Here is a 27138-nt window from a genome sequence, read left to right as displayed (position 1 = left end):
CCATTTCCTCACGCGGCCCCCTCCCTTCCCAACTCAGCGTGGCACCTCCTCCCGGGTTTACCCGTCACCGAAATGTGCCCTCCTCAAAAGGCCTTTCCAGAACACCCAGTCCAAAGCAGATTGCCCCCACCCCACGATTTTTAAAATTCATTTATTTTTTTTTAATGTTTATTTGTGAGATAGAGACACAGACGCGAGCGGGGAAGGGGCAGAGAGAGAGGGAGACAGAATCCAAAGCAAGTTCCGGGCTCCGAGCTGTCAGCACAGAGCCCAACGCGGGGCTCGAACCCACGAACTGTGAGATCATGACCTGAGTTGAAGTCGGACGCTTAACCGACTGAGCCGCCTGGGTGCCCCCACCCCTGCCTTAAGCTTTATGATGGCGGGGACCGTGTACCCTGGTACTTAGCCCAGAGCCCAGGACGGGAGTACTGCTCGCTGTGGCCTCAGGGATTCATGAATCAATCACACCCATCTGCACGAGGAGCAGAGAACGGATGATCCCTCCGCCCTAAGTCCTCCCACGTGACTCCAGTACCTCGCCCCCACCTTACCTCCACCTCCGGAATCCATCATGGGGGAACCATGACCGGTGCCTCTGCCTGTGCTGCCATGAAAGCTCGCTTTCTTGATTTCTGGCCACGTGTTTGCACTCCAGAGGCCCGAGATTTCGACACTGATGTCCCTGAAACAGCTCACCTGAGATGCAGGTGATGGGACTTAGGAGAAACACGAGGTGCCGGAAGAGGAACCAAAAGCACTCTGCCTTGCTTACGCTTGTTTCTTTACTTTTTGGAGAGAGAGAGAGAGAGAACATGCGCACACACACGTGAGCAGGGGAGGGGCGGAGGGAGAGGGAGAGAGAGAGAGAGAGGGAGACAGAGAATCTTAAGCAGGCTCCACACTCGGAGCAGAGCCTGAAGTGGGGCTCAATCCCAGGGCGGTGAGATCATGACCCGAGCTGATATTAAGAGTCAGACCATTAAATGACTGAGCCACTCAGGTGCCCCGCCTTGGATGCAACTTTTGCAAAAATCATCAAAACATCAAAAATACACTAAATGTTACAACGTCACAGCCTAACGTCAAGCAAGATTTTGTGTGCACCGTTAATTCTCACAGCCCTGCAAAGTAAACGTTTCTTCCTTTCACAGATGAAGAACCTGAGATTCAGAAAGATCAAGGGTTCGATCCCGGGTGACACGACCGGGAAAAACTGAGCACCAAGCCAGGATTCAAAGCAAAGATTCAAGGCACACCTGGGTGGCTCAAGCAGAGGAGCACGCAGCCCTTGATCTTGGGATTGTGAGTTCGAGCCCCACACTGGGTGTAGAGATTAATTAAAGAAAAATAAGTAATTTTTTTAATGTTTATTTATTTTTGAGAGAGAGACACACAGAGCGTGAGTGGTGGAGGGGCAGAGAGAGAAGGAGACACAGAATCTGAGGCGGAGGCTCCAGGCTCTGAGCTGGCAGCACAGAGCCCGATGTGGGTCTCGAGCTCACGAACCACGAGACGTGACCTGAGCCGAAGTCAGGCACTTAACGGACTGAGCCACCCAGGTGCCTCCAAAATAAACAGATTTTAGAAAAGAATGTTTAGGGGCACCTGGGTGGCTCAGTCCGTTAAGCGTCTCTTGATTTCGGCTCAGGTCATGATCTCGCGGTTTGTGGGTATCGAGCCCTGAGTCACATTATCAGTGCAAAGCCTGCTTGGGATTCTCTCTCTCTACCCCTCCCCCGCCCCCCCCCAAATAAACAAACAAACTTAAAACAAGTGTTTGAAAGGAAACAAAAAGCTAAGATTCAAGCCACCAAGACCACCTCAGGGGGGATCCTGCGCTCAACTGCCCTTCCCAGTATGGATGGAAAAGCAGCAGGCAACTTCAGGCTCGGGGAAGCTTCTCTTCCGTTACCCCGCCTTTTTTTAAAGTTTATTATTATTATTGACTTAAGTAATTGCTACACGCGACGGAGGGGGGGGGCTCGAACTCATGACCCCAAGATCAAGGGTCGCATGCTCCTCTGACTGAACCAGCCAGGTGCCCCCTGTTTAAAGAACAGGTGCCCCTTGTTTAAAGAACACAAGTACAGGGCAGGGTGCCTGGGTGGCCCAGTGAGTTAAGCGGCTGACTCTTGATTTCGGCTCAGGTCATGGTTTCACCGTTCGTGGGTTCAAGCCCCGCATCGGGCTCTGCACTGGCAGTGCGGAGCCTGCTGCTTAAGATTCTCTCTCTCTTTCTCTCCCTGCCCCTCCCTGCTCACTCACTCTATCTCTCTCTCAAAAATTAACAAATAAAGGGGTGCCTGGGTGGCTCCCTCGGTTAAGCATCCGACTTCAGCTCAGGTCATGATCTTGCATTTCATGAATTCGAGCCCCACATCGGGCTCTGTGCTGACAGCTCAGAGCCTGGAGCCTGCTTCGGATTCTGTGTCTCCCCCTCTCTCTGCCCCTCACCTGCTTGTGCTCTCCTTCTGTCTCTCAAAAAATGAATAAATGTTAAAAAAAATTTTTTTTTAAATAAACATTAAAAAAACAAACACACACAGGTACATTGGAAAAGGAAGAAATGGGTACCAGCTAGTTCGGGCTTGCTCAGACCAGACACTGCTCTCAGCCCACAGGAAAGGAACATCATCAGGAGGCCACAGCTGGAGGGACCAGAGGCACACACTCATACACACACATACACAGTCACACTCACACACACTCGCACATACACGGTCATGCACACAGGCACACGCTCACCCACACTTAAAAACTTGTTAGAGGAGGTGTCGCAATCCCCGACTGCAGTGTAGAGCCCCGCTTGAGGATATTGAGAAACTGGCTTCTGAAAAAGAAAATGCAGCATCGAGGAGCTGACCTGAGCCACAGCTCTGAGCATGCGCCACCCCTGCTAATGCTCACCCCTTCCAGCCTCTGCTGCCCCAGGAGGAAATCCACGGGCCTCACCCTGGCACCCGAGGCCCGGCCACTAGCTCCTTCCGTATCTCCCGCTGTGCCTTGAGCTCCAGCCAAACCAATGTCCTCACTGTTCTCAGAACATTCTAGAGCCTCTTGTACCCCCACACCTCTGCCCAGGCCTTCTGCCTGGCTGGCCCTTCCCCTTTCCTTTGCTTGACAAGGGGCCGCCCCGCTTTACGATCCAACAGAAGGGTCCTCCCAAGGCCAGCCCAGCCCAGCAGGTGCTCTCAACGCCACGTGCCATTGTCCCCTGAAAAAGATATTGAAGGCCTGGCCTAAAACAGAAGCTCCTGATATCTCCTAAATATCCTCCAGCTAAAAGAATGTTCTTTTGCTCTCTGCAGGCTTGAAGATGTCACGCTATGAAGTCTCTGAGATACAGGACTTCCTTGCTCAGGAAATCGGCCATCCTTCTTCAAGCCTGCTTTTTTTTCCCTTTAACCCACCCTTACCATGCTGTACTATTTATTTATTTTTTAAGTGTACTTATTTATTTTGAGATGGAGCACGCGAACGAGAGAGGGGCAGAGAGAGACGGGGGGAGAGAATCCCAAGCAGGCCCCGCAGTGTCAGGCTGGGGCCCAACACAGGGCTCAATCTCACGAATCCTGAGATCATGACCTGAGCCAAAATCAGGAGTTGGATACTTAACAGACTGAGCCACCCAGGCACCAACCCCCGCAGGACTTGTTTACTTTATAACTGGTGTAACTTCACCCATTTCACCCACCGCCCACCTCTGACAACCGCCTATCTGTTCTCTGTATCCAGGATTTTAGTTGTTGTTTTTTTTTTAATGTTTATTTTTGAGAGACAGAGACAACGTGTGAGCTGTGGTGGGGCAGAGAGAGAGAGGGAGACACAGAATCCGGGCAGGCTCCAGGCTCGGAGCTGTCAGCACAGAGCCCGACGCGGGGCTCGAACCCACAAACCATGAGATCATGACCTGAGCTAACGTCGGTTGCTTACCCGACTGAGCCACCCAGGCACCCCTAGGACTTTGGTTCTTGAGAGTTTGGGGAGTTTTGTTGTTGTTGTTTTAGATTGTGCATATAAATGAGATCAGACGGTATTTTTCTCTCTCTGATTTATCTCACTTAGCCCAATGCCCTCAAGGTCCATCCATGTTGTCACAAATGCCAGGATTTCCTCCTTTTTTACTGCTGATTAACATTTCATTGTATATACACACCACATTCTCTTTCTTTCTCTCTTCCTTCCTTCCTTCCTTTCTTCTTAGTAATCTCTACGCCCAATGTGGGACGCCAACTCACAACAAGAGTCGCGAGCTTCACCCACTGATCCACCCACCCACCCACCCATCGATGGACACTTAGGTTGCTTCCATGTCTCGGCTACTGTGAATAATGCTGCAGTGAACACGGGCTGTCCGCATCTTTTCAAGTCAGTGTTCTTATTTCCTTCAGAGAAACACCCAGAAGTGGGACTGCCGGATCATATGGTAGATCTATTTTTAATTTTTTGAAGGACTTCCACACTGTTTTCCACAGTGGCTGCACCAATTTGCATTCCCACCGGCGGTGCACGAGGGGTCCGTTTTCTCCACACCCCCGCCAACGCTGGCTGCCTTTGGTCTTTTTGATACAAGCCATCCTAACAGGCAGGCAGTGAGATCTCACTGTGGTTTTGATTTGCATTTCCCTGATGGTGAGCGACGCTGAGCACTTTTTCGCGTACCTGTTGGCCACCTGCATATCTTCTTTGGAAAAATGTCTATTCAGATCCTGTGCCCACTTTTTTAATTGGATTTTTTTTTTTTTTTTTTTTTTTTTTTTGCCTACTGAGTTGTAAGAGTTCTTTATATATTTTGGATATTAATTCCTCATCAGATACACGATTTGCAAATATATTCTCCCATTCAGTAGGTTGCCTCTTGGTTTTTTTGGTCTCTGATGCTTTGTCCTTCCCCACAAGCTCTCCCTGCTCTACCCTCCTGTGTGGTCCTGTAGTTGGCCAGCTCTGTGGCTGCAGTCTGCTTCTGTCTCCTTTGCTTCTGGGACTTTTTCTCTTTCTTTTACTCGTGCCCCACCACCTAACAAGAGATGCTCCTAAGGCACCTCGACAAATATATATTTTTTATTTTATTACTTTTCGAATGTTTATTCATTTTTGAGAGGGGAGGGAGAGGGGGACGGAGAACCCGAAGCGGGCTCCGTGCCGACAGCAGCGAGGCTGGCGCAGGGTTCGAACTCGCAAACCGCAAGATCATGACCTGAGCCAAAGTCAGACAATCAACCGCCTGAGCCATCCAGGCACCCCAAATATATGTTTTTGTTTTTTTTTTAAGAGAGAGAGGCCCCTGGGTGGCTCAGTCGGTTGAGCTTCTGACTCTTGATTTGGACTCAGGTCATGATCCCAGGGTTGTGGGATTGAGCCCTGCCTCAGGCTCCACACTGAGAACGGAACCTGTTCACAGATTCTCTTTCTCTCTGGGGCACCTGGGTGGCTCAGTGGGTTAAGCGTCCAACTTTGGCTCAGGTCATAATCTCACAGTTTGTGAGTTCGAGCCCCACATCAGTCTCTGCGCTGACAGTGCAGAGCCTGCTTGGGATTCTCTCTCTCTCCCTCTCTCTGCTTCTCTCTGCCTCCCCCCGCCAAAAATCAGTAAATAAAAATATTCTGACTGTGCACTCTGTCTCTCTCTCTCAAATAATAAAATAAAATAAAATAAAATAAAATAAAATAAAATAAAATGGAGAAAGAGAGATGTTCCCAGTGCTCTGGGTGAGCTCCCACTTGTCACACCCATTACCTGAGAGGTTTCTCCTCTCCGGGACCTTGGGTGTCCTCAGGGTGTCCTCAGGACCTCAGCACCTTGGTTCCCTGGATCCAAAGGAAGAGAACAGTTGGAAGAAAATCTGCAAACAGGGAAGGGACTGCAGTGGTTGGGGAGTTCCCTGGTGTGACTTTGGTACGTTTGTGAGACACGGCCTCCTGGGTTGGCTGTCAGGGGTGGGAGGTAGAAGTGACCACGGTGTCTTCCCAAAAGGCCGCGAGCCCACGGGAGAGACAATTCGTTGGCTCATCTGGCCATGAAACAAGCATCAGCCACGTGCTTTGCCAAGACCCGGAGCCTCCTGCCTGGGATGGACAAGAAGCAGGTGAAACAGCGGACTCCCGACCGCAAATGCAGCCCAGAGCCAGGAAGGAACGTGAACGGGGTGTAGGGACCAAGGCTGGGGTCCGCCAGGCCAAGAGCACGAGGAAGACAGATGCCCCCAGAAAGAGGAAGCACAGAATGGTCCCTGAGATTGGGCGGGGGGGGGGGGTGGGTGCAGTGCAGGTGAGAGGCCTGCCTTCTGCGAAGGTGGTGAGCGCTGGGTGAAGGGGAGAGGGCCGTGAGGCTGGAGAGGTGAGCAGAGGTGAGACTTCACCGGAGGGCCTGGAGGACACAGCCAGAGTCCATCTGGTCAGGGGAGTAACAGATTTCAATTTATGTTTGGTTTTGTTTTAATTTTTTCATTTAACTTTTATTTATTTATTTATTTATTTATTTATTTATTTATTTATTTTTAAATGTTTATTTATTTGAGAGAGAGCAGGGCAGGGGCAGAGAGAGAGAGAGAGAGGGAGAGAAAGAGAGAATCCCAAGCAGGCTCTGCCCTCAAAGCACGGACCCGACTTGGGGCTCGACCCCACGCATCGTGCCATCACGACGGGAGCTGAAATCAAGAGTCGGGTGCTTCACCGACTCAGCCACCCAGGCGCCCGACCCAAAGCACATTTCTTGCAGAGCTTCCTGGGATATCCTGAACTGATTTAAAGGGAACAAAAGAATAAGAACAAACAGCCACTGTCAGGCCAGGAGATAACCTAATCATATCAGGGGCAACAAATCAGTGACAAAACTCCCAGGGCTGATTCAACATCAAGATCGACCTGACACACATTCCTGAGTTATCTTTACAGGGTCAAAACTCTGGCTCGGGGCGCCTGAGGGGCTCAAGTCAGTTAAGTGTCCGACTCTTGATTTCAGCTCGGGTCACGATCTCACGGTTTGTGGGATCGAGCCCCGCATCAGGCTCCGCGCTGACGCAGAACTCTCAAAGTAAATAAATAAACATTTAAAAAAAGTAAGTAATAAAAATAAATGAAACTCAAGCGTGGTCACAGAATTGGCAAGGCCGACCCTTGCTGGCCCTCGTGCCTTCGACCTGGACAGACAGATCACCTTAAGACGACCTGCCCTATTTCCCAGCTGAATCCCCCACTGCACAAGCCCCTTCACGAATCTGTATGCATCCCTGACTTAAAACTTCCCAGTTCTGTGGTTTGAGGAGACACCACTTTGGGAGATGGTCCCAGGGTCCTCATTTACTTGTCGCAAGTAATACCCTTCCTTTCTTTGGCTTCGTTGTGTCTTTTGGCTTTGATGCCCACCACGAGGCAGACCCAGTTATGGGTAACACTAGGACGGCAGTTGTAAAGAATAAAACAGAAAATAACAAGTGTTGGTGGGCATGTGTGAGAACTAGAACTTTCATGCATTGCTGGCAGGAATGTAAAATGGTGCAGCCACGAGGGGAAACAAGTTCTCAGAAGGCTAAACATAGAATCATCACATGAGGGGCGCCTGGGTGGCTCGGTCGGTTAAGCGTCTGACTTCGGCTCAGGTCACGATCTCACGGTTCGTGGGTTCGAGCCCCGCGTCGGGCTCCGAGCTGATGGCGCAGAGCCCACTTGGGGTCCTCTGTCCCACCCTCTCTGCCCCTCTCCTGCTCGTGCTTTCTCTCAAAAATAAACATTTAAAAATAAATAAATAAATAAACAAACTTAGGGGAAAAAAAGTTAAAAAAAAAAAAATCATCATATGACCCGGTGGGATAGTGTTATATAATCAAATATATATATTTCGGCCTTCACCTGCATTCCTGGTACCAACACCTAAAACCCTGGGAACTTTCTGGTAACACTGGAGTTCAGTTAATGAGATGGCTTTTGGAAAGCCCCTAAGGATGGCCACATCCGACTCCCAGGGAAGGGAGGGGGCTAGAGACTGAATTAATTATCAGTGAAAGCCTTCCTAAACACTGGGGCACATGAGTGGCTCAGTTGGTTGAGAGGCAGACTCTTGATTTCAACTCAGGTCATGATCTCGGTTCGTGAGATCGAGCCCCACATCTGGCTCCACGCTGACAGTGCACACAGCATGCTTCTGATTCTCTCTCTCCCTTTCTCTCTGCCTCTCCCCCCACCCCCAACACACTCGCTCTCTCTCAAAATAAATGAATAAACTTAAAAATATGGGGCGCCCAGGTGGCTCAGTCAGTTAAGCATCCGACTTCGGCTCAGGTCATGATCTTGCGGTTTGTGAGTTCGAGCCCCGCGTCGGCCTCTGTGCTGATAGCTCGGAGCCTGGAGCCTTGCTTCGGATTCTGTGTCTCCTTCTCTCTCTGCCCCTCCACCACTCATGCTCTGTCTCTCTCTCTCCCAAAAATAAATAAAAACATTTATAAATAAATAGATAGATAGATAGATAGATAGATAGATAAAATCCCGACAGTACGCATTCACAGCCCTTCCAGTTGGTGGACAAGAATGCATCCACATGGGTGGGTGACCTTCCCCAAACTCCACGGGGACAGAAGCTCCTGTGCCTGGACCCTTCTGGACCTCACCCTATGTATCTCTTCACCTGGCTGTTCATTTATGTCCTTAAGTATCCTTTGTAATAAATCCAGAAATTTAATAAGTAAACTGTTTTCCCGAGTTCTGTGACCCACTCTGGCAAATGCCTGAACTCGAGGAGGGGGTCACGGAAACCTCCGATTTATAGCTGGCCCATCAGAAGCGCAGGTGTCTGAACTGGGGGTCATCCTATAGGACCGAGCCCTCAGCCTGTGGGATCTGATGTTAACTGCGAGTCAAGAGTGTCAGCATTGAGTTAAATTGTAGGACATCTTGCCGGCATCTGAGAATTGTTTGGTTTTGGAAAAACCCCTCACATCTGATGAGCAGAAGTGTAGCGTGTTGTAGTCGAGAACAGAGTTGTTCTTCTTACCCAGCAATACCCACTCTGGGGAGCCGAAAGGCAGAAACAACCCAAGTGCCCACCAACAGATGAATTGATAAGCCAGACATGGCCTCTACAGGGACACAATGGAACATTATTCACCCATAAAAAGGGATGAAGCTCTGATACATGCTTCCACAGGGATGCTCTTTGAAAACACTATGCCGAAGGGCGCCGAGATGACTCAGTTGAAAGAGCCTGCGACTCTTGATCTCAGGGTGGTGAGTTCAAGCCCCATGTTGGATGTAGAGATTACTTAAATAAATAAAAACTTAAAAAAAAAAAGTATGCTGAGTGAAAGCAGTCAGACACAAAAGGACAGATTGGGTGTGGTTCCACTTGGATGAGGTTGAGAACAGGAAAATTCATAGAGACAGTAAGTACATTAGAGGTGACCAGGGGCTGGGAGGGGAGGGAAAAGAGGGGAGAATTATTGTTTCAAGCAATTTTTTAACACTTATTTATTTTTGAGACAGAGAGAGAGAGAGGGAGAGAGAGAGAGAGGGAGAAAGAGAATGAATCGGGGAGGGGCAGAGAGAGAGGGAGACACAGAATCCGAAGCAGGCTCTAGGCTCCGAGCTGTCAGCACAGAGCCGGATGTGGGGCTCGAACTTGTGAACTGCGAGATCATGACCTGAGCCGAAGGCGAACGCCCAACTGACTGAGCCACCCAGGTGCCCCAAGGGGAGAATTATTGTTTAATGGGTACAGAGTTTCTGTTTGGAATGATGAAAAAGCTCTGGAAATAGGGGCGATGGTTGCATCACATTGTGAATGTATTTCATGCCACTGAGTTGTACTCCTAAATGGTAAATGTTATATTATATATATTTTTTTACCACAATTAAAAAAAAAAAAAAAACAACTTTTTTTTTTTTTTTTAAGCATCCTGACTGCTGTGTGGAGGTGAATGGTGGCTCCCCTGGTCATCAAAATCAAATTCCCTCCTTCCATTTTCCCCCGCCATGGGAACATGCTGGGAAAAACAGGTAGTATTAACAACACCCTGGGTCTGCCCTTCAAAGACTCCCACCTTTGTCTTGTCCTCAGCCCACCAGGAGATCTGAAGCCCCTGGGCACCTAGGTGGGCATCTGAAAGATGCAAGCTTGCCTTGATCAACCCGACCCAGCTGGTCCAGGGAAAGCAAGTCCCCCAGAACACTTCACTGCTCTTGAAGCTCACAGCCACAATTCTGGGGTCACCGGACAAGGCATGGCCGCGTGGAGGGCTTTCAGTTGAGGACGGCAGCACCACGACAGCCAATGCCCCTGGGAGGGAGCCCTCCCAGATCCCCGAGCAGCCATTGGGTACCAGGAAGAGGAAGAGGGCAGGTGCAGGGCCCGGCCGGGACTGAGTAGCTCTCCCTTGGAAGGAGGGAAGTGGAAATTCCATATTCCTGGATCCTGGGGATCCGTTTTCATGTCTATATCCTCCGCATGCCATCAGCCAGCCAGCTGCTTAAGGGCTCCTCTCTGAGACTTGGTCTGGCACACAGCAGGGGTATGTGTGGGTGCTTGGGACAAATGTGATGAGTGAGTGAGTGCTAGAGGCCACAGATGCCAGCGAGGGAGCCCAGGGAGGCCCAGCCACTGCCCAGGGTGACCCACAGGAAGTTGGTGGCTGAGCCAGGGATTGGCACCGGGTACCTCTCCCAGCCCTGCCCTCTCCCCTGGGGCCTCAGTCTCTGGCCCTCGGGGGTGGGAGGGAAGGAACAGCTGTGGAGTCACACACCGGCTCTCTCTCTCCAAGGGGAGTTTTTTCTTTCCTGCCGTCTTCTCTCCTCCCTCTCTTCCCTTTCTGGAACATCTGATTAGAGAACTTTGAAAGCTGAGCCGTCTTAAGATCAGGTTGCCAGATTTAGCAAATAAAAATACAGGATGTTCAGTTAAATGGAAATTTTAGATAAGCGACAAAGAATTCTTTAGTGTAAATCTGTTCCGTGTGATATCTGGGTCATAACCCAGTTCGGGAAAATGGCGCCTTCCCCTCCATGGGCTCCCCCTGCACGTGGCCGGGCCGCCTGGCTGAGCCGCTGTTCCTCCCATGGTACACCTTGGACCAAACCCGGAGGCTCTCTGCTAGGTCCCAGCCTGTCTGAGCTTCCGAGAGCAGGAGCAAGCCAGACACCTGCTGCAAGATGTTGCAAAAGAAATGGGGAAGCTGTTCAGACAGGGGAGAGAACAGGAAACCCCTGGGGCCACAAGAGAGGAAATCAGTGCGGTGGGAGGGACGGGGGAGGGAGGCGGGTCCACGACAGCAGCCCTGTCGCCCCCACCTCCAACCCCTTGGCTGCACGGGGGCCCAGCACAGAATAGGAGCCATGAAGGCTCCAGGAAGCAAAGAGCCACTGACTAAGAAGACATATGTCACGTCCACAGTCAGCTGCACGACACTGTGATTTGGTCTAGACGCCCGGTTCCTATGTGCCTCAGCCCTGCTCAGGTGCCTGTACGGTGGGATCCAGCTACAAGCCCAGGTCCTCGGAGCGGGGAAAGTGACTAAGGCCTGTTCCTGAAAAGACGGACCCATCTCTGGGGAGCCCGGACCAGCGCCCTGTGCGAGAGCCGTGCTAGGTCACAGGCCAGGGCCCTGCCTTGCATCCCTTGGCCCCGGACCCCAGACCCCAGCTTCCCTGTCTGTTTCCCTTCTCTGCCGGGCTGCACCTGTGCCTCCGGGCCTCCTGGTGGGGTCCCGATGATCTCCTGAGTATCTGGCCCTCCACACCAAAGCCTGTGCAACAAATCTGAAGCTTGTAGTGTTGGCTCAAACTGCAGAACTATACCAAATATTCCATTTGCTCAGACTGTCCACTCCTAGCTCCCTGCATTATGGGAGGCACCGGCCCAGTCACTGAGGACCGGCTTTGCCTTGAGCTTGAGCTGGTCGAGTGATAACCAGTAATTCCAGAATGCTATCGTACACTTTCTCTTTCTTTCTCTCTCATACATACTATATAATTATGTATTATATATAAATATATTATAAATATATTATATACGTGTGTAAATATTATATGTGTGGGTATACTCTATAATTATGTATTATATATATTATATATGTGTGTATATTACATACGTATGTATTATATGTGTGTGTGTGTGTATATATATATATTGTGTGTATATATATATATATATATATATAACATGTATTTTAGTATATGTGACTCTTCCTTTTTTTTAAAAGTATTTATTTGGGGCGCCTGGGTGGCTCAGTCGGTTAAGCGGCCGACTTCAGCTCAGGTCATGATCTCGCGGTCCGTGAGTTCCAGCCCCGCGTCGGGCTCTGGGCTGACAGCTCAGAGCCTGGAGCCTGTTTCAGATTCTGTGTCTCCCTCTCTGACCCTCCCCCGTTCATGCTCTGTCTCTCTCTGTCTCAAAAATAAATAAACGTTAAAAAAAAAAGTTAAAAAAAATAATAAAAGTATTTATTTAAGTAATCTCTACAACCAATGTGGGGCTTGAACTCACAACCCTGAGATCAAGAGTCACATGCTCTTCTGACTGAGCCAGCCAGCACATCGACTCTTCCTCTCTTTTTATAAGCTTTGTGGACATTATTATAGTGTGTCACAAAATTAACAAATGTTTGGTATAATGATGTAAACAGAGTAAAAATAAAAACTTCATCAGCTGTCCTCTGCCTCCAGTCTTACCCCTTGCAGTGAACTGTCAATGTTTGTTTGTTTGTTTGTTTTTAGTTTATTTTTATTTTTTATTTATTTTTGAGAGAGAGTGCACGAGCAAGGGACGGGAAGAGAGACAGGGAGACAGAGGATCCGAAGCAGGCTCCACACTGACAGCAGCTCAATGCGGGGCTCAAACTCCCGAATCGAGAGATCACGACCCGAGCCGAAGCTGGTCACTCAATCAACTGAGCCACCCGGGTGCCCCTAACGGTCAATGTTAACAGTGAGCTATGTGTCCTCCTACATCACCATGCTCATGTAAGTAATCACACACATACACATACACATGACTTTTCTCCCTTTTTTCTTTTAGATGAAAACGGTAACCGGGAGATTACATTCAAAACCTAAACAGTGGCTTCACTGAGAAATATGTTGCCTCTTTCTCAGGTGACAACAAGCTTGGGGTCACACAGTGCACGGTGCCGTGGCCGTGAAGCCGCATGCTCCATGCCTTTATGCTTCCCCATCCTGAGAGTGTGACTTGGGTCCCCACAGTCACAAGACGGCCCTGCCCTCCGGGCACCAAGTCTGTTCCACGCAGGAGGAAGAAGGCAGGCACAAGGGGACAGGCACGTACCGGCTGACTCTGGTTATATGTGTAGTACATGCTACTAGAAAACCAGTAACTTTCCTGTGGATTTCTGCTTACATCTCATTAGCCAGGAACATGTCACGTGGTTGTGCCTGGCTGCTGCGAGGGAAGCTGAGAAACCGAGATTTTAGTGTTTTGGTGTTTTTGGTTTTGTTTTTTGAGAGACTGCAAGCAGTGGGGGGTTGTTAGAGAGAGAGAGGGACAGAGGATCTGAAGCGCTGACAGCAGCGAGCCCGATGTGGGGCTTGAACTCAGGAACCACGAGATCGTGACCTGAGCCAAAGTCTGACGCTCAGTCAACTGAGCCACCAGGTGCCCCGAGATTTTAGTTTGGGAGCTGGAAACATGATCTGTGAATAAGGAGGAAGTGGAGGAGAGATGTTGAGGAGTTACATCCAGCAATGGCTCCCACAGATACCATACACGTGATTCTACAACCGTTTTGCTCCCCGCTTGACAAGCTGTGGATCTTTCCAGATTGACACTACAGACCTGTCAAAAACTGCGCAACGGTCCCACAGAATGGTATCACCCTCATTTCTAATTATGCCCAATATTTTTCTGAGGCAAAGGCAGTGGCAATAAACATCCTCTAGATACATCCTTCGTTGCTTCTGTGTCTGAAGTTAAGATTTCCCCTAAGTGGCTTACTGAGTGGAAGAGTTGGCGTGTCTCTTGCTCTCCATTTTGCTGTGAAACAAGAGCCCTGAAACTTAATAGCTTAGCAACCTTACTGGAGCGGGGACACCTGGCTGGCTCAGTTGGTACGATATACAGTTCTTGACCTCAGGGTCGTGAGTTCCACCCCCCTGCTAGGTGTAGAGTTATTTTTTTGCTTGTTTTTAATAGATTTTTTTTTTAATAAATTAAGGAAAAACACACTTACTGTCTAGTATTGGTTCTGAGGGTCAGGAATCCAGGAGCAGCTGGAGGAGTGCTTCTGGCTGTGAGCGTCCCAGGAGCTTGCACTCCAGCCATGGTTGGGTAGCAGTCACCTCCTGGAATCGGGGCAGGAGAATCTGTTCCCAAGCTCGCTCACTTGGCTGTTGGCCAATGGCTTCACTTTCCCAGCATCTGGGCCTCTCCACGGGGCTGCTCACATATAGCAGCATGATTCCCCCTGGAAAGAATGATTTAAGAGAGAAAGTGAGCACCCGAGACAGAACCACCGTCTTTTTCATGACCTAATGTCATCACTTCAGCCTTATGCTACTGATTACACGCAACAGCCCTTGTATAATTCAGGGGAGGACTACACAAGAGTGTGAACCTTCGGGGTGGGGATGCTGGCGGCCATGTTCCCTCAGTGGCTGGCTAAATATACGGAGGCACATATTCTTTTATATTGCCTTTTCCTTTTTCCTATTATTATTATTATTTTTTTAAGTTTATGTATTTACTCTGAGAGAGAGAGAGAGAGAGAGAGAGAGAACATGAGCTGGGGAGGGCCAGATAGAGAGGGAGGGAGGGAATCCCAAGCAGGCTCCACACTGTCAGGGCAGAACCAGATGTGGGGCTTGATCTCACGAACCATGACTTACCTGACTGAGCCACCCAGGCGTCTGCCGTTTTGTTTAAACCTTACTTTGATTGAAAGTGTAATACATGCCAATTTCAGAAAAACTTGAAAACACAGAAAAACAGGAGAAATCTCAAACACCCCTAACCCCACCACTGAAAGATACTTGCAACTTACATTTTTATTCATTTCCTTCCACTCTTTCTTCTGTGCGTGTAGTGCTTCTGTACTGGGATGTTTTTGTCAGATAACAAAAACCACCCTGACTCCAAAAAAAGCTAAAATGGAAGGAAAGCTATTAACGGCCTCAGGGAACAGGAAACCTAGAGACAGTCAGATGTTAGGGCTGGTGGAGAACAATGACATTCTCAAGGACCCAGGTGATTTTCCTCCCTTCCAAACACTGACTTCATCTCCAGGGTCTTTCAGGCAGGAAGATGATGGAGGGGCTGAAAGTCTCCTTTTCAGTCTGATTTGCACACACCCACTCCTGACCCAGATGCTATCACTGGGAATGCTACAGGCTAAGTGACCAGTGTAGACTTGGTTACATGGTGGGATTACCGCCATTGACTTAGAGCAATCACCCCCAGAGCTGGGTCAGTTTCCCCTGAGTCACATGGTCTTTTAGGTTGAAAGAAGAGGGAAAGGAGGATGTGTGGCAACAGTGTCTCCTACACAAATAGATTGACTTAGTCGATAAGATATAATTTCATATCCTTATTATTTCAAATGATTGTAATACTATAAACATATTTTTTTAAGATTTTATTTTTAAGTAATCTCTACAACCAACATGGGGCTTGAACTCACAGCCCCAAGATCAAGAGTCGCATGCTCAACTGACTGAGCCCACCAGGAGCCCCTGAACATATTCTTTATGGTTGAAATGTTTATAAATAAATGGCCATAGAATAGTCCAACAAGTTATATAGTATAACTTACTTTTTACAACAGCTTATTGAGACACAATTCACCCATTTAAACTGTACAATTCAATGGTTTTTAGTACATTTCCACAGTTGTGCAACTATCATCACAATTTTCTTTTCTTTTCATTTTTGAGAGAGAGAGAGAGAGACAGAGAGAGAGACAGAGCTCAAATGGGGAAGGGACAGAGAGAGAGTGAGACACAGAATCCAAAGCAGGCTCCAGGCTCTGAGCTGCCAGCACAGAGCCTGATGCGGGGTTCGAACTCATGAACCGTGAGATCATGACCTGAGTTGAAGTCAGACGCTTAACTGACTGAGCCACGCAGGTGCCCCTATCATCACCATTTTCAACATTGTCATTCCCTCAAAAAAAAACCCCTCATACTTACTAGCAGCCACACTACATTTCAAGCCCCATAGTACCTGGCTTCTCTCAGTTAATACAGTATTTTCAAGGTCGATCCCTGTTGTAGCATGTTTCGGTATTTTATTTCCTTTCATTGCTGAATAATATTCCATTGTGTGAATATACCACGTTAAAAAAGTCTATTGATGAGTTAATGGACATTTGGGTTGTTTCTGGTTTTTTTGGCTATTATAGAGATTGTCTTGGGGTGCCTGGGTGGCTCAGTCGGTTGAGAATCCAACTTCGGCTCAGGTCATGATCTCACAGTTTGTGGGTTTGAGCCCCACATCAGGCTCTGTGCTGACAGCTTGCTCAGAGCCTAGAGCCTGCTTCAGATTCTGTCTCCTTCTCTCTCTCTGCCCCTCCCTGCTCATGCTCTGTCTCTGTCTCTCAAAAATAAATAAATGTTAAAAAAAATTTAAAAAAAAAGATTGTCTTATTTCATTCCGGCTACTATAAAAAAAATGCCATAGACTAGGTAGCACATAAGCAACAGAAATTTATTTTTCACAGTTCTGGGGGCTGGGAAGTCTAAGATCAAGGCACTGGCAGAGTCAGTGTCTGGTGAGAGCCTGCTTCCTCATTAAGGGCCAGCTTCTCATTGTTAATCTCACATAATGGAAGTGGGGAAGGAGCTCTCTGGGATCTCTTGTAAAAGCGTATTTGTTGAAAAGACCATTTTCCCCCCATTGAATGGTTTTAGCACCCGTGCTGAAAAATCAACCAATCATAAAAGTGAGAATTTACATCTGGGCTCTTGGTTCTATTCCATTGATCTCTAGGTCTATCCTCAAGCTGGTACTGCACTCTATTTTTTACTGTAACTTTGTAGTGATTTTGAAATCAGGAAGTAGTGAGTCCTCCAACTTTATGCTCCTTTTTCAAGATTGTTTTTAGCTATTCTGGATTCCTTATATTTCTATATGAATCTTAGGATCAGCTTTTTCAATTTCTGGAGGAAAAAAACTAAGATTTTGATAGAGAACACTTTGAATCTAGAAATCAACTTGGGAGGACTGCCATCTCAACAATACGAAATCTTTCAATCCATGAACATGGGATGTCTTTACATTTATTGAAGTCTTCCTTAATTTCTTTAATGATGTTTTATAGTTTTCAGTATACAAATCTTACACCTCTTTTTAAAAATGTACTCTTGGGGCACCTGAGTGGCTCTGTGATTGGGATTCTCTTTCTCTCTCTCTCTCTCTCTCTCTCTGCCCACCCCCCCCCCCACTAATGCTCTGTCTCTCTCTCTCTCTCAAAATAAAATAAACTTACAAAAAATTAACTAAGACAGAGGGAGAATAGATAATGAGGAGACAAATGGCAATGTCTGTGTCTCAGGGTCTATAAAGGAAACCCTACTTTCCATGTTGGGCTCCAAACACCAATGCGTTACCATCATGGCATCTGTTCTGGGCTACAGGTTAGCTATTGTCAACTTTATGTGGCAGAGGCTGCCTGGTATGAAGTGCACATGTTGGGGCTGGACTTGGTGTGTGGAGCTTGAACATGCCAGGGCAGTGGTGAGTGACCCACATCTCCAAACACACACACTTACTCGGAGACCTTTTTAAAAAAAAATTTTTTTTTTGGGGGGGCACCTGGGTGGCACAGTCGGTTAAGCGTCCGACTTCAGCCAGGTCACGATCTCGCGGTCCATGAGTTTGAGCCCCGCGTCAGGCTCTGGGCTGATGGCTCAGAGCCTGGAGCCTGTTTCCGATTCTGTGTCTCCCTCTCTCTCTGCCCCTCCCCCGTTCATGCTCTGTCTCTCTCTGTCCCAAAAATAAATAAACGTTGAAAAAAAAAATTTTTTTTTAAATAAAAAAAAATTTTTTTTATGTTTATTTATTTTTGAGAGAGACAGAGCATGAGTGGGGGAGAGGCAGAGGGGGAGGGAGACACAGAATCTGAAGGAGGCTCCAGGCTCTGAGTTGTCGGCACGGAGCCTGATGCGGGGCTCGAACTCACAAACCATGAGATCATGACCTGAGCTGAAGTTGGACACTTAACCCACTGAGCCACCCAGCCCCACCACAGAGATCTCTACTGTGACAATATGAGTGTGCCTTGTTCGTGTACGCCTGCTTTCACCAAACACAACCGAGCCATACTTGACATCCTTTGTCAGCAAAGGGGATTTCAGAGACGGACCTGTGTGTGGACAATGACATGAGGACAGTAGCAGTGGGAGGTCACACTTCAAGAGTGCTGCCTCTGTGCCAGGCCCAGCTCTAAGCACCTGCTGAAGACTAACACAATTAAAGCTCATAACAATCCTTTGAGGCGATACTTTTGTTTGCTCCCTTTTGCAGCAGACAAAACTTGCCCAAGGTGACACAGCCAGTGACGAGCAGAGTCTGGATTTGAACCTGGAGCCGGAGTGCTTAGCTATCGTGCTATTCCCTCCCTCTACAAAACTATCAAAACAGAACAAATAAAGTGCTACAGCGGTAAATACGGTAACAATAAATAAATAAGACTCAGGCAGTGGGCATAGGGTCCTGCAGAAGAAGTTCACTCTACCTGGTGGAGTTGAGTTTCCACTGAGCCTTGAAAAAAGAATTCACTAGAACCCAACAGTGGGAAGGTTGTTTCAAGTCGGTGTGACAGCAGACAGCCGTGCAGGGGCTCACGGTGTGCAGCTAGCATCGGGCTATATGTTACAGAAGTGCTCTCCTTAAAATCATAGGGAGGAGGAGCTACACAGAACAATTTTCTTTCTTTTTTTAAATAATTTTATTTATTTTAAGAGAGACGAGAGAGAGAGACAGAGAGAGAGAGAGAGCGCACACACACGTGAGTGGGGAGGGTCAGAGAGAGAATCCCCAGCGGGCTCTGCACTGTCAGCACGGAGCCCGATGTGGGGCTCCACGCAGGTTTGAACTCATGAAATGTGAGATCATGATCTGAGCTGAAGTCAGAAGCTCAACTGACTGAGCCACCCAGGTGCCCCCACAGAAGAATTTTCTTAATCATTATGTCTTCTCTCTCTGCTCATTTCAATTGCAACTGAAATAACATTTTATTTAAACCAAAAATATTTTGGGGCGCCTGGGTGGCTCATTCGGTTAAGCGTCCGACTTCAGCTCAGGTCACGATCTCGCGGTCCGTGAGTTCGAGCCCCGCGTAGGGCTCTGGGCTGATGGCTCAGAGCCTGGAGCCTGCTTCCGATTCTGTGTCTCCCTCTCTCTCTCTGCCCCTCCCCCGTTCATGCTCTGTCTTTCTCTGTCTGGAAAATAAATAAACATTAAAAAAAAAAAATTAAAAAAAAAATAAACCAAAAATATTTTAAAAATTTAAATTAAAAAAAAGCTTTACATTTAAAATACATATTGTGGGGGGCGCCTGATTTCAGCTCAGGTCATGATTTCGTGGTTCACGTGAGTTTGAGCCCCTCCACGGTCAGCGCGCTGGAGTCTGCTTTGGATCCTCTGTCCTTCTTTCTCTCTCTCTGCCCCTGTCCCACTCGCACTGTCTGAAAAAAAATTTTTTTTAAAAATTAAATACATATTTTGGAGGGCACCTGGGTGGCTCAGTCGTTTCAGCATCCAACTCTCGATCTCGGCTTGGGTCGTGATCCCAGAGTCGTGGATCAAGCCCCTTCTTGGGCTCCATGCAGACCTTGGAGTCTGCTTGGGATTCTCCTCTCAGCACTAAATAAATAAATAAGTAAATAAATAAATAAATAAATAAATAAAATATCTATTTTTTACTTTAGTAAATAATCTCTCCACCCAAGAAGGGCCTTGAACTCACGACCAACCCTAAGATCAAGAGTAGCACAACTCCTCTGACTGAGCCAGCCAGGCGCCCCTGAAATATTTTTAAGAGAAATATTACTTATTGTTTTCTTTTTTTTCCTTTTATTTATTTATTTATTGTTTTTTCAATCTTTATTTGAGAGAGAGAGAGAGACAGAGAAACAGAACACAAGCATGGGAGGGGCGGAGAGACAGGTAGGGAGACACAGAATCCGAAGCAAGGCTCCAGGTTCCGAGCTATCAGCACAGAGGCCGACACGGGGCTCGAACTCACGGATGGCAAGATCATGACCTGAGCCGAAGTCGGATGCTGAACAGACTGAGCCAGCCAGGTGCCCTCTTTTTTTGTTTTTTAATGTTGATGTTTTAATTTTTTTAATTGCTTGATTTCTAATCGCCACGTGTCTATGATACTCTAACTGCTTTTCAACGGACCCAGAATGATATAAAACGACAGCTGACAGGCCCAAAGACTTCCAGGGGCTTTTTGGTCTGAGGGAACGTGCCTTGGTAGCAGTAACCGGAAGACCATGGAAGATGGTGGATTCTTGCCTCAACTGGAAATTTATAAAAATTTTCCATGAGGTGGCAGCAGCTGCTCAAGCAGTCCTGGAAAATGAGCTCAGCTGAAAATTCAAGGTTGTTGTCGTTGTCGTTGTTGTTGTTTGCCATTAGAGTGAGATCTCTTTCAACATTGCCTGTCTTTGAATAAAATCTATGCATTAAAAATTCTTTGATTTAGAAATGAAAACTGGTTTCTTTTTTTTTTTAATGTTTACTTATTTTTAAGAGAGAGAGAGAGAGAGAGAGAGAGAGACTGGGGGAGGGGCAGCCAGAGGGGCGTGTACAGAGGACCCAAAACAGGCTCTGTGCTGACAGCAGTGAGCCCGGATGCGGGGCTCGAACTCACGAACCATGAGATCATGACCTGAGCGGAAGTCAGACGCTCAAACTACTGAGCCACCTGGGCGCCCCTTGACGCTATTTTCTACCCGCTAATACCGACCAAGGCTCTCTTGTCTTTCAAGGTCATTTCGGGGCGGTCAGATGAAAGATGCAAAATTCAATTCCCACCACAGCTACTAGAAAGCAGGATTTAATTTTAGCCCTGCCAAACAACGTGGAGCGGGCGGGAAGTGATTTTGGCATCTGGAAGTGTTTCGTGCTTCACACCAAGTGAGCGCGCCTCTTACTCCGCACTCTTGGGCCGGCTGTCCTGTGAATTTCTATTTGCTCAGAAATTATGCTGATCTCAGTTTCCGCCCTGAGCAAGGAAAACGAGGGTAAGAAAAGAATGGAGCTAGCCCAAGTGCAGGGAACAAAACATAGAATGGATGGGCCTTCACAGAAGAGGATTGTTTCAGTCCCAGAACAAAGGGGCAGATGGATTAGGCCGTCTGAGCCCTGGCTCCGCCTCTTACCAGCTGGGCCCTCACCTGATCTCCAGAGCTAGGGTTTTCCACCGCAGACAGAGTGACAATACCTTTTCGCAGCACTGCCGAGTGCAAAGGGCAGAATGTCCTCTGGGCCACACCAGTTGGTTGGAATTACAGCAGATACTTTATCGGGTCGCTAAAATATGTTTACCCGCTGAGTTTTCTTTTTTTTTCCTTTGCCTGTTTCCCACACAGGAAAGACGATGGAAATAAGATCAAAGTCATAATCCTCTTGTCGATCTACGTTGGGCCGCTGGTCATCCCCGGCTGCATGTCAGAATGGCCTTGGAGCCCTCGCCCCAGCCCAGGGCAATGGCCACAGTCCCTCTGGGTGGGGTGTGAATTTGAAGCAGCCACTTCCCAAACCCTCTGAATGTCCTTGAAGGGACTCTGCCTCACCCAGAGTGGTCACGTGATTTCCTTGCTAAGGACACTGCCGGCCGAGAAACCAAAGATTTTGCTTAAATGAATCTGTTAACTGCTTCAAATCCGGCCTTGCAGATCCCTTGGGGTATAAAGCGGGCCTGACCTCACCGAGTTAAATGGACACACTTTCATTCTGATCTTAGAGCAGCATCTTAACGAGCATCTTTATAGACTTATTCCACATTGAAAGTGGATATCTGTGACCTATAATTTGCAAGATCTTTAATTTAACATAATTATAAGGACACTTCTGAAATTAATGGTCAAGTGAACGACGGCACTAGATAACTATTCCAATATATTACTTCAACACCTTCCTTCCTTCTCTCTTCTCCAAAATGATGTTTCAATTCAGGTGGTTCTTTGGGTTTTTTTGCTTTTTGGTTTTGCTTGTTTGTTTGTCTTTACTGTTTCAAGTACTATTTGTTGTGCCCAAGTTATGAAGGCCCTGTGGAGAAAACATTAGCAGTTTTTGGCTAAATCAGTTTTAAGGCAAAGGCATTCGTTAATAAGGCATTTTCTCTTTTTATTACTAATTTTTTTAATAAGGAATTTTCAAATGTGACTATTCCAGAAGTTTTCTCTGTGCCACCTGATCAAGATGAATTTACTGTAATATCCCCTTTTTCTGGAAGGTAGCTGCATATATCTGGACAGAACTCATAATTTTTCTAAATATGTGCAAAATTAAAAAAATATATTCTGTATTAAAACCCAAACAATTTTCATACCACTTCCCTTTCCAGGCTTTCTTGTAAAACGTTGTCCTGACATGTCTTGGTAAAAAAAAAAAAAAAAAAAAAAAAAAAAACAACAAATGTGCACTGAACTTCCTGTCTTCAAAATAGAGATACTCTCTTCCTGCAGCCTTGGAAACCAGAGAGCAGCCCACACTAAGACTTCTGGTCAAAAGCAAAACTCAGGCTGCTGGGGTCCAGGGATTTCTCTGTTAGGGGCCACACATCCACTGGGATGTGGCCACTATGCGTACCTGAAGCACCTCTGTTATATCATCCTCACCACACCGACGGCACATCCTAACTGCTGACTGCATTTGAAAATGATCCCCAGGCACAAAGCCATCCAGTGTCAGGTCATACAAAGCCACAAAATATTCATGGTCTTCTGCAGACCCGGCAGATTGTTTCTTAATTGTGGTAAAGTGCACATAACATAAAATGTTCCGTCTTAACCATTTTCAGCATACAGTTCATTAGGGGTAAGCACATCGTGTTGTTGTGCAATTGACCTCCAGAACTCATTTCATCTTGCAAAACTGGAGCTCCATACCTATTAAACAACTCCCCCCGCCCCCCTGCCCCCGGCTCCTGGCAACTGCTCTTCTGTTTTCTGTCTCTATGAACATGACTACTCCAAGTATTGCACCCTTTTGGGGAAGCAAAATGTTTTTTCTTTTAAGCTTATTTATTGACTTAAATAATTTCTACACACGACATGGGGCTTTAACTCACAACCCCAAGATCAAGAGTCACACGCTCTTCCGACAGAGCCAGCCGGGTGTCCCTGGAAGCAAAATGTTTTTAATCACAACTGCATCCCATCAAATTTACAGCCAGAAAGCGGAAGGTCTGAAAGTTTGAACTTTACGAGTAAGTATGTAAAACATACTCAGACACACGCATCCACACATACTCACGAACACACAATTCTGATAGAACTGAGCTTGGCGGGGCAGGGGGTGGCGCACCTGGGTGGCTCAGTCGGTTAAGCGTCCGAGTGGATTTCAGCTCAGGTCATGATCTTACAGTTTGTGAGTTCCAGCCCCCCATCGGGCTCCGTGCTGATGGCATGGAGCCTGCTTGGGATTTTGTCTCTCCTCGCTGCCCTCACCTACTTGTGTGCACGCGCTCTCTCTCTCAAAATAAATAAACTTAAAAAAATAAAAAGAAAAAGAACTGAGCTTGGGACAAAGTCCATCTCTGGGGGCCACTGAAGGCCTGTTTCGTGAAACTGCTTCTCCAGGTGTTTTACCTGGATGAGCAGAAAAGTGTGCTTTTGGCAACTGGCAAGGTTCAAGGTCTTTTAAGTTATACAAGAATGGGCCTGCAGAGAGGGTTCTCAGGATGCAACCTGGAACTGAAACCCGACATGAAACCAGCTGCAGAAGGGAAGAGCCGCCACCTCTGAGATCAAACCCAGGGCCAGGTGTGTGCAAAGGGGCCTTGGGGGCTCGGAGCACTAGCCTGCGAATTTCACAAAAGACTCATCTGCTTCTGCAGATTTGGCTTTGAGGATTTGTTTCCTATGCCTCCCCATGTTTTCTGCAGCTCCCATGCCAGCCTGGCCCAGGGTCAAGGTAGGCTGGATCCAAGAAGGAGAGGGGAGCAGGTGCCCTGAGGACTCTCACACAGGGCCCATCAGGAACAACTTATTACTGCCTCCATGCTGAAAACAGCTGTGTCCTTACTTTACAAAAACGTAGAAGGCGTTGCTGGCTGTCCTCTGGAGGCAGGGCCAGGGTAGGGCCGAGCACAGGTCAGCAGCCTGAGTGACACAGGAGGCTTGACCTGCGGCTTCACCCATGTTCCAAAGACGGGCTTCAGGGGGCGCCTGGGTGGCTCGGTTAGTTAAGCGTCTGACTTTTGGTTTTGGCTCAGGTCATGATCTCACGGTTCATGGGTTCGAGCCCCACATTGGCCTCTGTGCTGACAGTGTGGAGTCTGCTTGGGATTCTGTCTCTGCCCCTCCCCAGCTCGTGCTCACTCTCTCTCTCTCTCTCAAAATAAATAAACTTAAAAACGAAAAAAAAAAAAAAAAAAGATGGGGCATCAGGAATGTGGCGGGAAGGGCCCTCACCGAGGCCTCAGGACTGTTATTTTTCCCCTAACCTTCTGTTGCTGTGCAGTTTGTCTAGATAGTTCTGTCCTTCCTTTTTAAACCACAAAGGCTTGCAAGAGACTGGCCTCCACTGCCCAAGTGTGACAATGGCCGCTTCTGGGGCCTGGTTGGGGGAGGAGTTGTGGGATGTGGGGCTGGCTCCTGGGGCCACCGGATCTCCTTCAAGGCACTGCTTGTCCACACAGCCCCTTGCCCATGTCCTGCCCTCCCTACCTTCCCTGAGGCCTCGTCTCCAGCCGTCACACCCCCAACCTGCATGGGCCTCAGCTTCCTGGGGACTCGAGGCACCTGCCCCGGCATTTCCATGGGGGCTTCTCTGGTCCCATGGAATATTCCACATGCTGGGGGAAAAAGGGACTTCCTTGGGATGCCAGCAGTGGCCATGGTGGTTTGGGCTGGCACAGAGATGTGGGTGTGTGGATGAGTGACAGCTCCCATGCCCCCTCCCCTCTCCTACCATAATCCCTCACCAGCCAAGGGAAGCTAACGGAACGTCTGTGTTGAGTGTCTCTCTTTCCTTCTCTCCCCTTCTCTTCTCTCTCGGTTTGGCACTTTGCTAAAAGTTAAACATGCATCTATCTACCTTAAGAACTAACAACTCCACTTCCACTTACCCAAGGGAAGTGAAAACATGTCCACACAAAGACTTATATAAGAACATCGACGGCAGTTTTATCCACAACAACCCCAACGTGGAGACACTCCAAATGCTCATCACGGATGGAGTGACTGTGGCCGCAGAAAGAAATACCACTCAGCAGCAAGAAGGAACAGATTACTAATACACACAATAACATGAATCCGACTCCAAAAGCGTTAGGCTGGGTGAGCGCTGTAAGCCGGATGAGGCCATTTATATAAAATTCTGGAAGAGGCAAACCGGCGACAGAAAACAGATTGAAGATCTCGGGGGCCTGGGATGTGGGAAGGTGAGGTGAAGAATGAGCACGAAGGGGCACAAGGGTGCTTTTTTTGAGTGACAGAAATGTTTTGGATCTTGATTCTGGTGGGGGTTCCACAGGTAAATACATTTGTCAAAAACTCATTGAACGAAAACACATAAAAAGGAATCATCTGATTCTGCGTAAATAACACACTTCGATAAAGGTGTTTTTGTTTTTGTTTTTAAAAAAAAGCAGCTCAGTCTAGCTTCCCCAAGTGGGTGGCACCATTTCGCCTGGAAACAAGCTGGAATGACAGGCATCCTGACCGACGTGTCCAGCACAAACTACTTAGGTGGCACAGAGGGCCCATTGTGACCAGACCGCAGAGTCTCTCTCCAGCCCGTCCTGCACCCTGGCCCTGAGCCCCGGCCAGCACAAACTATTTACCAATTCCCTCTGCGAGCAGTGCACTTTGACACCTTCCGTGTCTTTGACCTGCTCTTCTCTTTGCCATCAATACTCACCCCCAACCTTTTTGCTGGGGAAGTTCCACGCATCCTTGAAAGCTGGACTCAAGCGTCTCTTCCCCACCTCCTCTGGGCTCTCCCTACAGCTCTGCAAGCCACACTGTATTGTATTATAGGCTGTTACCCTCCTGTCCTCCCTCCTCCCATCCTCCCACAGTCCGGAAACCCCTCGAAGCCAGGGGTGGTGCCGTATTTCGCTCTGATTCCTTTAAAGTACCTAGCACATTCCTTGAATGTCTGTTGGGCAAGATGGTAGGCCTAAGTTAGCTAAACAGAGAATCACAACCTTCCGAACCTTCTCCCCAACTTGCAGATGAGGACATGAGGCTCCCAGAGCTCAGGCGATGATGCTGAAGACCTCAGGGGCGGGATGTGGCATTGTTAAGTGGCAGGTGCAGAGGGAGGACGGTGAATGAAGCCCCATCCCAGCCATCAGTGAGCTCATGGAGGACAGAGGCTCACAAATAGTGGGGAAACATAGGCCGAATGGAGACACGAGGGAATGAATTCATTCATTCATTCATTCATTCATTCATTCATTCGAGTCGCCCTCCCTCCCCCTTACAGTCTGCAGCAGCATGCAGGAGTGGGCATAACAGGTGCTGTCTCCTCCCCTACCCCCGCCCACCCCAGAGGGACCTAACCCACGGAACTGCAGCATAACCCTTCTTAAAGGCAGCCAGCTATGGACCTTAGGGATTAGTTTGGCTAAAGGATTCGTAGTTTTTTGTTGGGCTTATAGTCACAGCTGTGCTGTTTTCTTCTTTTTTTTAATGTTTTATTTATTTTTGAGAGAGAGAGCACAAGCAGAGGAGGGTCAGAGAGAGAGGGACGGAGTATCTGAAGCAAGTTCCAGGCTGACAGCAACGAGCCCAATGTGGGGCTCGAACTCATGAACCGCGAGATCATGACCCCAGCTGAAGTAGGACCTCAACCGACTGAGCCACCCAGGCACCCCTGTTTTTTGCTTTTTTTTAATGGTAAGGTTTTTTTTAATCTTTATTTTTGAGAGAGAGTGAGAGAGACAGAGTGCAAGCAAGGGGGGAACAGAGAGAGAGGGAGACACAGAATCGAAAGCAGGTTCCAGGCTCTGAGCT

At 48.0% G+C, this 27138-nt stretch overlaps 1 long non-coding RNA gene across 6 annotated transcripts in view; it reads right to left on the bottom strand.

The window, feature by feature from the left end:
* The window catches only part of LOC106977526 (uncharacterized), a 54388-nt gene that overhangs the window by 10037 nt on the left and 17213 nt on the right, over positions 1 to 27138 (bottom strand). For 3 of the 6 annotated variants that reach the window (XR_008294724.1, XR_008294722.1, XR_008294723.1), the window contains 3 exons: positions 14172 to 14405; positions 5741 to 6069; positions 1579 to 3217 (listed from right to left, as the gene is read on the bottom strand). This is a non-coding gene — a long non-coding RNA (uncharacterized LOC106977526). Of the gene's footprint in view, positions 1 to 1578; positions 3218 to 5740; positions 6070 to 14171; positions 14406 to 14981; positions 16498 to 21392; positions 22536 to 27138 lie in introns of those variants that run through there. The other 3 variants (XR_008294725.1, XR_008294726.1, XR_008294727.1) reach the window with 3 other exon arrangements.

The sequence above is a fragment of the Acinonyx jubatus genome, chromosome E3, assembly GCF_027475565.1.
Source record: "Acinonyx jubatus isolate Ajub_Pintada_27869175 chromosome E3, VMU_Ajub_asm_v1.0, whole genome shotgun sequence".
NCBI classification, from domain to species: Eukaryota; Metazoa; Chordata; class Mammalia; order Carnivora; family Felidae; genus Acinonyx; species Acinonyx jubatus.
The sequence above is the reverse complement of the archived record's forward strand: the minus strand, read 5'-3'. Positions and strand labels throughout refer to the sequence as shown.